General features: G+C 42.5%; 1 long non-coding RNA gene across 1 annotated transcript; it reads left to right on the top strand.

Annotated features, from left to right (window-relative positions):
* Positions 1-205: 205 nt before the first annotated feature.
* Positions 206-7,690, top strand: LOC132709536 (uncharacterized). Its single transcript, XR_009620568.2, has 3 exons — positions 206-386; positions 5,518-5,699; positions 7,395-7,690. It is a non-coding gene; the product is annotated as an uncharacterized LOC132709536 (long non-coding RNA).
* The last annotated feature ends 5,038 nt before the right edge of the window (positions 7,691-12,728 follow it).

Genomic DNA, 12,728 nt, shown 5'->3' with positions numbered 1-12,728 from the left:
CCCCTTCCCCTCTCCTCCTCCCTCTGCTTCTCCCCCTCCTCCCTCCTTCTCCTCTTTTTCCCCCTCCTCTCCCCAACTCCTCCTTCTACCCCCTCCCCACCTCTTCCTTCCCTTCCTCTTCCCCCTATCCCCTACCTCCTTCCTCCTCCCCTCCTCTTCCTCTTCTCTCCATACCCCTACCCACCTCCTCCTTCCCTTTCCCCTTCCCCTTCCCCCTTCTCCTCCCTCCTCCCTCTGCCCCCTCCTTCTCCCCCTCTCCCCTCCTCTTCCTCCTCCTCCAGCTGGCCACTAATGACACCAAAGGGTTAACACATCACTTTCCCATCCTCTAGCAGACCTTCCGGATCTTTGCAACCCAGATCCGGTAACCTCAATACAGAGCTAAGGTGAGCCTCATTCTTCTTTTTTTGAAAGGGTAGACTCTTAGTAGCCGGGTGGGAGAAGGAAAAACCTCTCCGCCACATCTTGGATGAACCCTGCCTTTTCACCGCCTAACCTCCCTGTGTCCTTCAATATTAAGTGCCTTCAGTGGCTATTCTTGGCCTCCTTGAATAGCTATTCAGGTTTTTTTTAGGTTGGTGGAGATTCTCCACTTTCATTAGCCGAAGGTTAAAGAGGATGGCTTCCTCTTCACCTAAAAAGCAATCTATTCCACTGTCCTTCCTCACTATTGTCCTCCCCAACCCTACTTATCTGCTGCAATAAACCCAAAGCCCTTTTGTAAATGTGGATTCCATTACAGGAGGCCTGGCCTTTTTTTCTTTTCCCTTTTCCTTTTCAGAGTCTGCAAAAGCTCACCGTCCGCCCGCTTGTAAAATAAGAAACACATTCAGGAAAGTTAAATCTTTATTTTTTCTTTTTTTCCTTACAAAGGAAGAACTCATGGAAGGAGGCTATTTTCGACCTTAGAGAGAAGGGGTGAGCATGACTTTGCCACCTTCTTTCAAAGATGGGAAGTGAGGGCTAGCTGTACGGACTGGGCCTGAAGCAGCAGGAGTAGCAGAATAAGAGTTGGAAAGTAGTATTGATTTTTTTTTTTTAATTTGATTTATATGCCGCCCTTCTCCGAAGACTCAGGGCGGCTTACAATGCGTTAAGCAATAGCCTTCATACTTTTGTATATTTATACAAAGTCATCTTATTGCCCCCACAAACTGGGTCCTCATTTCACCTACCTTAGAAAGGATGGAAGGCTGAGTCAACCTTGAGCCTGGCAAGATTCGATCTTACTTTAATTGCAGACAGCTGGTGTTAAATTACAGAGCTCTGTCTGTTGAGCTATCCAGGCTCCTTTGATGATGATGATGATGATGATGATGATGATGATGATGATGATGATGATAAGAAGAAGAAGAAGACCCGGTTTGTGGGGGCAATAAGCTGACTTTGTATAAAAAGGAACACCGCTTAGGGGGGGCCGAAAGCCCTACTAAGCAGGTATATACAAAAGTATGAAGGGCATGGGCATGGCTAGTCTAGTGAAGAGAAGGACCAAGGGAGACATGATAGCAGTCTTCCAATATTTGAGGGGCTGCCACAGAGAGGAAGGGGTCAAACTATTTTCCAAGGCACCCGCAGGCCAGACAAGGAACAATGGATGGAAACTGAACAAGGAAAGATTCAACCTAGAAATGAGGAGAAGTTTTCTGACAGTGAGAGCAAATAATCAATGGAATAAAAGTTGTCTTCAGAAGTTGTGGGAGCTTCATCACTTGAGACTTTCAAGAAGAGATTGGACTGCCATCTGTCAGAAATGGTGTAGGATCTCCTGCTTGGGCAGGAGGTTGGACTAGATGACTTACAAGGTTCTTTCCAACTCTGTTAATCTGTATCTGAATTTTAATTTTATATCACTTTTAATGAGGAACTATGGATTTTTATTGTTGTGAGCCGCCCTGAATCTTCGGAGATAAGGCGGCATATAAATTGCATAAAATAAATAAATAGGAGCCTGGTTTAGCTCAACAGACAGAAGCACTGTAATTGCCCCCCACGGAGAGGGTTCGCAATTTAGGCGTCCTCTTGGACTCACGGCTGTCTTTAGAAGAACACTTGACGGCTGTGGCCGGGAGGTCTTTTTATCAGGTTCGCCTGATTCGCCAGTTGCGTCCCTTTCTGGATCGGGACTCGTTAAAAACGGTCACTCATGCCCTCGTCACTTCACGCCTGGACTACTGTAATGCTCTCTACATGGGGCTCCCCTTGAAGAGCACCCGGAGGCTCCAGCTGGTCCAGAATGCGGCCGCGCGGGTAGTTATGGGAGCAGCATGGCGCTCCCATGTGGCTCCCCTCCTGCGCGAGCTGCACTGGCTCCCGGTGGTCTTCCGGGTGCGCTTCAAGGTCTTAGTTACCACCTTTAGAGCGCTCCATGGCTTAGGACCGGGGTACTTACGAGACCGCCTTCTGCCACCAATAGCCTCTCACCGCCCAGTACGCTCCCATAGAGAGGGGCTTCTCAGGGTGCCGTCAGCCAAACAATGTCGACTGGCGGCCCCCAGGGGGGGAGCCTTCTCTGTGAGGGCACCCACCATCTGGAACGAGCTCCCCTCAGAGATACAGAAGATTCCGGATCTGCGCACTTTCCGCCGTGCCCTCAAAACATTCCTGTTTCAGCAGGCCAGCCTGGCCTAACTTTCCCTTTATATTGCTTTTTGATTTTATTTTAAACTAGGATGTCTTGAATTATCTAGGACCAGAATGTTTAGTATATTTTAATTGGTTTTTTATTATTAACGTTTGTATTACATGTATTTTTATCGTTCGCTGTTCACCGCCCTGAGTCCCTTAGGAATAGGGCGGTATATAAATTTAATAAATAAATAAATAAATAAATAAATAAAATTTAACACCAGCTGTCTGCAATTAAAGTAAGATCAAATCTCACCAGGCTCAAGGTTGACTCAGCCTTCCATCCTTTCTAAGGTAGGTAAATTGAGGACCCAGTTTGTGGGGGCAATAAGCTGACTTTGTATAAATATACAAAAGTATGAAGGCTATTGCTTAACGCCTTGTAAACCGCCCTGAGTCTCCGGAGAAGGGCGGCATATAAATCAAATTAAAAATAAATAAATAAATAAAAATAAATCTGTATCTGAACTGTGAAGTCCTTGCTGCCCTCCAGTCCTTGGCTCAGTGATGAAATCCAATTTTTTTTTTTACTACTGGTTCTGTGGGCGTGGCTTGGTAGGCATCATGTGGCTTGGTGGGCATGGCACAGGAAGGCTACTGCAAAATCCCCATTCCCTCCCCACTCCTGGGGAGCCAGCCAGAGGTGGTATTTGCTGGTTCTCCGAACTACTCAAAATTTCCACTACCGGTTCTCCAGAACCTGTCAGAACCTGCTGGATTTCACCTTGCCTTGGCTGTTTCTTGCAGATGTTTTATTATCCAGCTAGGTAACATCATCAGTGCTAGAAGGGAGTGGGGTTTGCTCTCTATTTAGATACAATAGGCTTGGTTAAAAGAAAATACTTGTAGCTCAGGGTTGAAATGTTGGGTCCTTGGTGGCTCACTAGTTTGGTTCTTTTCTGATAGATGTTTCATTACCAAACTAGGTAACACCATCAGTGCTAGAAGAGAGTGGAATTTGCTCTTATTTTTATATACTCATATATACTGTCTGCATTGGTAGGAGTGATCTCTTGGTGGTCTTTTGAGTGGGTTGTTGTTTATTATTTACTTGTTTAGCAGATCCTTGATTGCGATATTGTTTGCTTTGTGATCTTTGGTCTAATATTAATCTTGGTCTTCGTTGCTCATCTGGATGTTTAATTTATCTAGCAAACTGTGAGCATCTTAGAACAAATCAATTCCAAAAACACTAGAGAATTCCTACAAGCTTGGCACTCAGAGAAATAAAATTCGGGCCAATTTTTTTTAAAAAAATCATCCTTTGCTATCGAGAACTGGTAACTATGCCAATAGAAGAGAATATTTGTAGCACTTATGATATTATCTAGTTGGGTAATGAAACATCTGCAAGAAAACAACCAAGCTCAGAGAGCACCAAGGACTGCACTGTATTAAAACCAGCTCCTTCTTCTGCTCCTGCTCCTCTTTCCTTCTCCTCCTTCTCCTCCTTCTCCTTATTTTTCTTCCTCCATCCATCTTTCTTCTTATTCTTCCATCCATATCCTTCTCCTCCTCCTCCTCCTCCTCCTTCTCTTTCTGCTTCTTCCATCCATCTCTTTCTTCTGCTTCTTCCATCCTTCTCCTCCTCCTTCTCCTTTTCCTTCTCCTTCTATCCATCTCTTTCTTCTTATTCTTCCATCCATCTCCTTCTTCTTCCTCCTTCTCCAGCTTCTGCTTCTTCCATCTCCTTATTCTTCCATCCTTCTCCTCCTCCTATTCCTCCTTCTCCTTCTCCTTTTCCTTCTCCTTCCATCCATCTCTTTCTTCTTATTCTTCCATCCATCTCCTTCTTCTTCCTCCTTCTCCAGCTTCTGCTTCTTCCATCTCCTTATTCTTCCATCCTTCTCCTTCTCCTCCTCCTCCTCCTCCTATTCCTCCTCCTCCTCATTCTTCCGTCCATCTCTTTCTTCTTCTTCCATCCATCTCCTTCTCCTTCCTTCTTTCCTTCCTCCTCCTCCTCCTCCTTCTTCCGCCCATCTCTTTCTTCTTCTTCTTCCATCTCCTTCTCCTTCTTTCTTCTCCATCTCCTTCTCCTATTTTTCCTTCTCCTTCAACTTCTCCTTCAACTTCATAATCTGATCAATTTTCTGCACCATTTCTTCCCTTTCTCACAATATTTTCACAATCAATCGGAGATCCTGTGACCTATTTTGTTCTTCTCTTTATCACACACCCTCTCTCTATCAAAAGGACACTTACTGATATTAGCCAGGTCTAACGATTCCAATGATGACCTTGACTCTCTTTCGAATTCCTGAAGAAGGAATTCCATCATGCCTCAAATATTCCAGAATTAATTTGACTCTGAAATTGGGCAGCATATCAGTATTATACAATGGTTGCAAGAAATATCGAAGCCCAAAGGCAGAACCAGAAACACAGAGGACTGAGTCTCAAAGGTGCTTTTTCAAGAGGCAAATGAACATGTTTTTCCCTTGAAGACGTTTCACTTCTCATCCAAGAAGCTTCTTCAGTTCTAACTGACTGAGGGGGAAACCATTCAGTCAGAACCGAAGAACCTTCTTGGAGGAGAAGCGAAACGTCTTTAAGGAAAAACAATCAAAGTCCAGGTGCCTTTTGAGAAAGCACCTTTAGGACAACTATGATGACTAAGAATCTCCACAGACACAGAGAACTTAAGTAAAGAGATTTTAATTAGAAACAACCAGGAAAGGCAGTATTAAAGTTTATGATGGCTGCATATTTCTTTCTCTCTCTTTATTTTAATGCACTAATGAGCTCCAGTATTAAGATAGTTTTCTCCATCTTCGTAACCTTGAGATATTTTGGAAACTGCCTTCATTTTCTCCTGCCAGGCAAAGCCTGAAGAGCTGTTCTAATTTCATCCGTCTTTTATAAGCTTTATTTACTTCTGTTTCTTCACAGCCTGTTCTTCTTTCCAAGCTGAACTGAGAGAGAATGAGCAATGCAGAACGTCTCGCAAACTTTGTTCAAGCCAAGTTCCACCATCCGGGTTTGCATGCTACCAGGGGTGAAATCTACTTACCTTCCGTACCCCTTGCATGCACATCACATGTGCACACACACCTTCTGTGCATGTGCAGAAGGTAAAAAATCATTACTTCCTGGTTAAAAGTGGCGCAGCAGACTAATGCTACTGTTAAAGGTAGTATTTAGCTTCCAGCTGCCTGCAATTACTGCGAGTTCAATTCTCACCAGGCTCAAGGTTGACTCAGCCTTCCATCCTTTCTAAGGTAGGTAAAATGAGGACCCGGTTTGTGGGGGTTAATAAACTGACTTTGTATAAAATATACAAAAGTATGAAAGCTATTGCTTAATGCATTGTAAGCCGCCCCGAGTCTCCGGAGAAGGGCGGCATATAAAAATAAATAAATAATTTTAAAAAAAGTATTGACACCCGGGCAGTGATCGTTACCAGATCGCCAAACCACAGGGAAAAATTGCTACTGGATCAGGCGATCCGGTCCGATCCAGGAGCATTTCACCCCTGCGTGCTACCCACATTTCTAAGATCTGAGAGTTGCCTCATTCACAGTCCAACCTGGGACTGAAAATTCTTCTTCTTTTTTTTTATTTTTTAAGTCCAAGCAATGGGGTTTTTTGTACATGTCACAGCCTGTAAAGTAGGCCAAAAAAATAAAATAAAATGCATTTATGACCTTTCTGAGCAGCATTATATATAAAGCGCACTCATAACCTAATGGTGAAATACACATTTTGCATAAAATCGTGCCATTTTGTTCTCAGTTCTATCAAGATGATTGATTTTTAGCGACTTTCTTTTTCTTTCTTTTCGAAAAAGAAGGTCGGCAACCCCCTGACATTAATTTTGTCGTGCATTCAGGTGTCATTTTCACAATCAAATATAGATTTTATTTTTGATTTATTTTATTTTTTGCAAGACCCCATAAAATCATCTGACAATGATCAGGCGTGATCCGCAGGGCCAAAGGGAAAATGGAGGATTGTGGGCTTTGCAAAACTTGCGTTTTGGTTCATTGTAAAGTCTTTGATGCGTTTGTCAAGGAATTGTGTAGCAGCTGTCCAGAAGAAGCCAGAAAGACGTAGTCTTTTTGATGGAAGAAATATCCATCTGGTTCAGTTCTAAGCTGGTAGAAAGGCATTCTAGACAAAATGGAGGCTGGAGGCTGATTAGAAAGAGGATTTAATGATGAAGCAGAATGACGTGGATTCTGGGCAGCTGACCACATGGAGTTGAGAGTGAGAGGTTTTCATATCTTCTCTTGGGCTTTGAATTTGAGCTTCCTGCTCCTGTGCAAGAACATGACTTAGAAATTAGATGGGACATGACTTTGTAGTTGGCCCTCACTCTGTCAAGGACCTTGGAGTACTCATTTCTAAAGATCTAAGTGCCAGAGCCCACTGTAACAACATTGCCAAAAAGGCATTAAGAGTTGTTAACCTAATCTTGAGTAGCTTCTTCTCTGGTAATATTGTACTACTAACTAGAGCATACAAAACATTTGCTAGACCAATTCTCGAATACAGTTCATCTGTCTGGAACCTGCACTGCATATCGGACATTAATACAATTGAGAGAGTCCAGAGATATTTTACGAGAAGAGTCCTCCATTCCTTTAACCGCAATAAAATACCTTATGCCACCAGACTCCAAATTTTGGGCTTAGACAACTTAGAACTATGACGACTTTGGTCTGACCTAAGCATAGTACATAAAATTATCTGCCACAATGTCCTTCCTGTCAATGACTATTTATTATTATTTATTTATTTATTATTGCGATTTATATATATTTCAGCTTCAACCACAACAATACACGAGCAAATAATAGATACAAACTCAAGGTAAACCGCTCCAAACTCGATTGCAGAAAATATGACTTCAGCAACAGAGTGGACAATGCCTGGAATGCACTACCTGATTCTGTGGTTTCTTCCCCAAACCCCCAAAACTTTAACTGTCTACTGTTGACCTCACCCCATTCCTAAGAGGTCTGTAAGGGGCGTGCATAAGTGCACCAGCGTCACTACCGTCCCTGTCCTAATATTCCTTTTTACTCTTACTCTTTTCATGTATTCAAATTATGTTTGTACTTTTACCTGTTATCTTATATATGCTTGACAAATAAAATAAATAAACATGTATTCTATTGGCTGTTGTCCGACTCCCACGGGGCAGTGTTGCAGTCATAGCTGGCTCTGTAGGTTCTCTGAAAAGTTTGGTTGAAGTTTGGGCTGCTGATCCAATGAAGGAGTGCTGGGCAATTCCTATTGTGGCTTAATGGCTTTGTCCTGGTTTGGATCTTGAGCAGGGGTGGGTTCTATTTTTTTTTTACTACCGGTTCTGTGGGCGTGGCTTATTTTGTGGGCGTGGTTTGATGGTCATGTGACAATTCTTTAGGATTTAGCAGAGGTACTGGTCTACCAGGCTTTTAACTGCTTGCAGAGCTGTACCGGTCTACCCATTTGTTTTTGGAGGCCCTGGTCTACTCATTTGTTTTTGGAGGCACCGGTCTACTCATTTGTTTTTCAAGCACACTGGTCTACCACCACACTGCCTTTTAACACTGATCAGCTGTAGGGCGGCCCTTTGAAGCCCCGCAGCAAGAGTTTAAACAGTTTTTTTTTCTTTCTAGCCTATCAGTTGGGACTCGGGAGGCAGCGAATAGAATAAATCAGGTGACTGAGGGGATACTGCAACGGTCAAAAGTGTGAAGCATGGTCATAAGTCACTTTTTCAGTAGTGTTGTAACTTTGAATGGTTGTTAAATGAACTGTTGTAAGTCCAGGACTGCCTGTACAGAATGCACAGAAGAAAAAGGTTGTGGGGAGGGAAACTCCTCCTTTTATTTACAGCAACCAATCATAGCATAGATTGCCTCATGCACGAGCTAACAATTTCCAACCAATCAACTACATAGAATAGAATAGAATAGAATAGAATAGAATAGAATAGAATAGAATAGAATAGAATGGAATGGAATGGAATGGAACGGAACGGAACGGAACGGAACGGAACGGAACGGAACGGAACGGAACGGAATGGAACGGAATAGAATAATAACTTTATTGTCACTTTAAATGTACACTAATTGGCATACATTAAAATGAAATTTTGTTGCATACAGCTCTCAAAGGATCACCACCTCCAATATATACCACATAAACACGACTAAATGCATACATACATACATAATTATGCATATACCCACATATATTATATTAAACAGAAAAAGTCTAGTTCGGATGTATACATGTACATGGTGAGAAAAATGAATCTTGCGAGTTAATCAGACGGATGGCATAGGGAACAAAGCTGTTCCAGAATCTGGCAGTCTTGCTACTTTGAATACTTGCTAATACTTTGAAACTTCCTCCCAGAGGGGAGCAACAGAAACAGACCGTGAAGTGGGTGTGTAGGGGTCTCTAACAATGCTTTGAGTTCTAAGCACATAGCGCTTATAAGCGGTATGCTGAACAACGGGAAGCAAGCTTCCTATAAACTTCTCCACTGTCCTTACCACTCTCTGTAGGGACTTTCTATCGGAGGCGCTGCTGCCACCCAACCAAATAGGGATGCAGTTTGTGAAAACGCTCTCCATCGTGCCTCTGTAAAAAGTGGCCCAGACAGAAGGAGAAGGATGTGCTCTCCTCATCTGACGCAGGAAATGCAGACGCTGCTTTGTTACAATCATGTGCTTTGGCCCACTGCACACTTCACTGTTCCAAGCTACTAAATTTAATATCCTAACATCAGAGCTAACAGATGCAAAACAGTTTTCTTTTCTTTTCTTTTTTTTTTCTTTCCTCCGTTCTCTCTCTTCTCTTTCGCAAAGCCGGAAAAAAAGCTGCTCATTTAGCAATGCCAAATAAAAAATTTCCAAACTGTACATCTATAAAAGAACATCTTTGCACCGAGGCACTTGCGAAATATGTTGTGGGGGGTGGGGGGGGGTGGAAACAGTTCTGCTGCTGGAGGTTTTTAAAATATCTGGGAATGACATTTATTAGAAGCCAACGCTCGTATATCAACGGTATAAAGGACTGCCTCTTCGTTGCGGCACCTTTTTATTATAGGCCTAATTTCATGGAAAATCCTTTTGATTCTTTGCAAAACACCTGCTGAACTTCAAGATATACGGTTACTGCTTGCGCCGAGACAGATGTAGCTTAATCACATAATACCGGCGTTGGCTTGATCGCGCCTTGCAATAAATGAAGTGAAGGTGCTGTCCCAGGTGGGTTTAAATCTTGCTCCAATTTGTACTCCGTTACGTCAATGGGAGAGCGCATCTGGAACAAAACAAAACAAAACATCAACACAACACCAACACAACACAAAACAAAGAAACTGCCCCCGTCCTCAAAAGCTGTTCTTCTAATCCAATCCAAACTTGGCAACTTCAAGACTTGTGGACTTCAATTCTACAAGTTGAGGAACTTGTAGAATTGAAGTCCACAAGTCTTGGAGTTGAAGTCCACAAGTCTTAAAGTTGCCAAGGTTGGAGACCCCTGTTCTAACCTGATTGCACACTTCACACCAGATTTTCCTTCTGAATTTTTTTTCCCCCTGGAAATCGTCCCATTATTTATTAAATGTATGTGCCACTCATCCGGGGGTGAAATCCAGCAGGTTCTGAAAGGTTCTGGAGAACCGGTAGAGGAAATTTTGAGTAGTTTGGAGAACCGGCAAATACCACCTCTGACTGGCCCCAAAGTGGGGTAGGAATGGAGATTTTGCAATATCCTTCCCCCAGAAGTGGGGAGGGAATGGGGATTTTGTAGTATCCTTCCCCTGGAGTGGGTGGGAATGGAGATTTTGCAGTATTCTTCCCTTGCCACGCCCACCAAGCCACACCACACCCACCAAGCCACGCCCACAGAACCGGTAGTAAAATAATTTGGATTTCACCACTGCGCTCATCTCACCTAGTGTGAAAGGTAGCAACAAGATAAAATGTCAAAATGTTAAAAGAATAAAGATCAATAGACTTAGGGGTGACCACGATAGCAGTCTTCCGATATTTGAGGGGTTGTCAGAAAGAAGAGGTGGTCAATCTGTCCTCCAAAGCACCAGAAGGCAGGACAAGAAGCAATGGGTGAATAGACTAACACTGAGAATAAAAGATAAAGAGGACTCGATGTATTTGAAGACATGGGGAAAAATTTATGATTGGTTAGAAAAGAAATATGAATAAAGGTATGGAGATAAAATAGATAGGGAAAAGATGAAAAAGAGAAAAAATAATTAGAAGAATAGAAACCCAGACGATGCCTAAGTAAAGGGAAAAGGGGGAAGAGGAGGGGAAAGGGAAAAAGTGAGATTATTATAAAAGTGTACACAAATGATGAAACAGATGTAATTACTAAACAAGTAAGAAACTGAAATGAAGATGGATGCAAATAGATAATTGGGTCTGCTCGAATACCATTCTAGATTGAATTGAAAAGGGAAACAACAAGAGAGAGGGAAAGGAGTAGAGAAAGAGGAAGGAAGAAGAGAGGAAGGGAGAGATAGAAAAGAGGTAAAAGGAGAGGAAGAAAAGAGAGGGGAAAGATGAGTAGGAGAGAGGGTTTAAAAGGGAGGAAGAAGAGAGGAGTGGGGGAAGGGAAAGGGAAGTAGGAAAGAGAAGGAGAGGAAGAACGAAGAAAGTAGGAAGAGATGGAGGAAGGAAAGAGCCTTGGTGGCTCAGCAGACTAAAGCACTGTTAAGTAACACCAGCTGCCTGCAATTACTGCAAGTTCAAATCTCACCAGGCTCAAGGTTGACTCAGCCTTCCATCCTTTCAAGGTACAGTAGGTAAAATAAGGACCCGGATTGTGGGGGCAATAAGCTGACTTTGTATAAAATAGAACACCGCTTAGGGTGGGGGGCGAAAGCCCTACTAAGCAGGTATATACAAAAGTATGAAGGCTATTGCTTAACGCATTGTAAGCCACCCTGAGTCTCCGGAAAAGGGCAGCATATAAATTGAACCAATAAATAAATGAATAAATAAGAGAAGGGGAGGAGAAGACGAAAGGTTGTGGTAAAATAAAGGAGGGTAAATGGTAAAAGAGCAGCCCCGAACAACTAAAAATGAAAGTTAAAAGATAAGATGAATGAAAAAGGACGAATAAAAAGATGGTACACTCAAATATGCTTATGAGAAATAAAAATAAAAACTTTTTGGAAGGAGAAGAAGAAGAAGAAGAAGAAGAAGAAGAAGAAGAAGAAGAAGAAGAAGAAGAAGAAGAAGAAGAAGAAGAAGAAGAAGAAGAAGAAGAAGAAGAAGAAGAAGAAGAAGAAGAAGAAGAAGAAGAAGAAGAAGAAGAAGAAATGGATGGAAACTGACCAAAGAGAGAAGCATCCTGAAAATAAGAAGAATTTTCCTAACAGTTAGAACAATTAATCCGTGGAACAACTTGCCTCCAGAAGTTGTGGGTGCTCCAAAATTGGAGGCTTTTAGGAAGAGATTAGACAGCCATTTGTCAAAAGTGGTATAGAGCAGGAATGTCAAACTCAAGGTGTTTAGATGTGGCTGCTCTGGAAACAGTGAAGGACCAGCCTGCGATGCCTCTGCCAGCAAAAACGGAGCTCGGGAGGGCTGCCCCATTGCCCAATTTATGACCTTTCTTGCCATAATCATAATCATAAGTTTATTTGTCAAGCATATATAAGATAACACATAAAAGTATAAACATAATTGGAATACATGAAAAAAGTAAGTAAAAAGGAATATTAGGACAGGGACGGTAGGCACACTGGTGCACTTATGCACACCCCTTACAGACCTCTTAGGAGTGGGGTGAGGTCAACAGTAGACAGTTTAAGGTTGAAGTTTTGGGGGTTTGGGGAAGAAACTACAGAGTCAGGTAGTGCATTCCAGGCATTGACCACTCTGTTGCTGAAGTCGTATTTTCTGCAATCGAGTTTGGAGCGGTTTACCTTGAGTTTGTATCTATTGTTTGCTCGTGTATTGTTGTGGTTGAAGCTGAAGTAGTCATTGACAGGAAGGACATTGTGGCAGATAATTTTATGTACTATGCTTAGGTCAGATTGAAGTCAGCCATAGTTGTTTAAATGAATCACTGCAGTTATTCAATGAATAACATGATTGTTGAGTGGATCTGGCTTCTCTGTTGTGATCCCG

Source organism: Pantherophis guttatus, chromosome 2 (genome assembly GCF_059756535.1).
Source record: "Pantherophis guttatus breed Tessera chromosome 2, ASM5975653v1, whole genome shotgun sequence".
Taxonomy (NCBI): Eukaryota; Metazoa; Chordata; class Lepidosauria; order Squamata; family Colubridae; genus Pantherophis; species Pantherophis guttatus.
This window is presented reverse-complemented; position numbering and strand designations above follow the sequence as displayed.